Consider the following 1,993-nt stretch of genomic DNA (forward strand, 5'->3'; position numbering starts at 1 on the left):
AGGGAGGGAGGAGGAGAAAGGGAGGGAGGAGGAGAAAGGGAGGGAGGGAGGGAGAAGAAAGGGAGGGAGGGAGGAAGGGAGGGAGGGAGGAGGAGAAAGGGAGGAGGAGTACTGGCTAGTACTCTCGGTTCTTGCAAAGTTCAGGCAGCAAAGGGGTTCAAGGTCATCCTTGGCTTCCTAGGCAACCCCAGGTCAGCCTGAACTATATAACACTTCGTCTCAATAAACTTCTTTTAAAAAGAAAACAAAAACTTCTTTTAAAAAGGTTTCTTTTGTGTATATGTATGTGTTTGTATGTATGTGCTGGCCCTGGGAGGCCAGAAGAGAGCATCAGATCACCTGGAACTCCAGTTCCAGGTGGCTGTGAGCTGTGTGATTTAGGTGCTGGGAACCCAAACTGAGCCCTCTGCAAGAGCAACACTCATTCTTAATCACTAGCCCATCTCTCCAGAGCTCCATTTTCTTCTTTTAGTGACTTTTTGTTTGTTTTTTAAACTTTATTTAACTTTATTTCATGTGCATTGATATATGTCAGATTCTCTTGAACTGGAGTTACAGACAGCTGTGAACCGCCATGTGGGTGCTGGGAATTGAACCCAGGGCCTCTAGAGAAGTAGTCAGTGCTCGTAACCACTGAACCATCTCACCAAAAACTTTTTTTTTAAGTAATGAGATTTTCTTGGTAATTTGTCAACATGGAACCTCTTCCCATTGATAACTGAAATTGCACAAAGTTACTAAATAGAACTAACTCTGCCTAAAGAATAAAAGAGAAATTGATATCAAAATAAGGTAGGAGCCAGACATGATGACATGCACCTATAATCTTAGAGGATCCAAGAGTCTGAGGCCGGCCTAAGCTACTGAAGGAGACTGTCTCAAATACAAACAAGCAGATAAGTCAGGAAAGATTACCTAACCATCAGCTCGGCTCTCTCTGCGGTCCACCTGCGCTGTTTAAATGTTGTTATGTCCCTAGTAAATGACAGCTACGCAGCTTTGTTTTTCAGTATCGCTGTATATTGTACCAACACACTGGCTTCCCAAAAAAACTTTAAAGGTGAGATAGAATTTCAGGGACAAATAGTGTTACCCTTTGAGGGACTGTATTCTGTTTTGTTTCATCTGAGATTGAGTCTCGTTTACTCAACCTGGTCAGAATGAGTGTGGAATACTGATCCTTCTGACCACCTTCCAGATGTTGGCCATGTTCTTTGTTCTTTTTGCATTCTCTCTCTCTCTCTCTCTCTCTCTCTCTCTCTCTCTCTCTCTCTCTCTCTCTCTTTCTGTGTGTGTGTGTGTGTGTGTGTGTGTGTGTGTGTGCGTGTGTGTGTTCTTTCATTCTTTATTTTTGCTTATTTAGATAGGTTCTCTATAGCTCAAGCCGTCCAGATATCAGGCTTGCTTCAAGCCCATGTTTTTCCTCCTGCTTCATCCTACCAGGTATCAGTAATGAGCCATCATATACATATGCTTGAACTTCAGAAAGAATTCAGTCTCAGGGCTGGGGATATACCTGATTTCATGCACAAAATCCTGTACTGTATAAACCAGGTGTGGTCACAAACATTTGCCTGTAGTTCCAGTACTCGGGAAGTGGGGGGCAGATGGGTCAGAAGTTTAAAGTGATCTCTATGTAGGTGATTTTACCTAGGGCAAAAGAGACCCTGTCTCAAAAATAAATAAATAAACAAACAAACAAACAAACAAGCATATAAGCCTTCATGGTAGGAGGTTCCAGAAAACAAAAGGAATACTGAATACTACTTTCTTGTATAACTGTTGTACTTGTGTTTTTCTGATTTTGTGAGGGTAACACTTCCTTTGGAGACTTTTTTTGTTTTTTGTTTGTTTGTTTTTGTTTTTTCGAGACAGGGTTTCTCTGTAGCTTTGGAGTCTGTTCTGGAGCTAGGTCTTGTAGACCAGGCTGGCCTGGAACTCACAGAGATCTGCCTGCCTCTGCCTCCCAAGTGCTGGGATTAAAGGTGTGCGC

The sequence above is a fragment of the Microtus ochrogaster genome, chromosome 6 (genome assembly GCF_000317375.1).
Source record: "Microtus ochrogaster isolate Prairie Vole_2 chromosome 6, MicOch1.0, whole genome shotgun sequence".
NCBI classification, from domain to species: Eukaryota; Metazoa; Chordata; class Mammalia; order Rodentia; family Cricetidae; genus Microtus; species Microtus ochrogaster.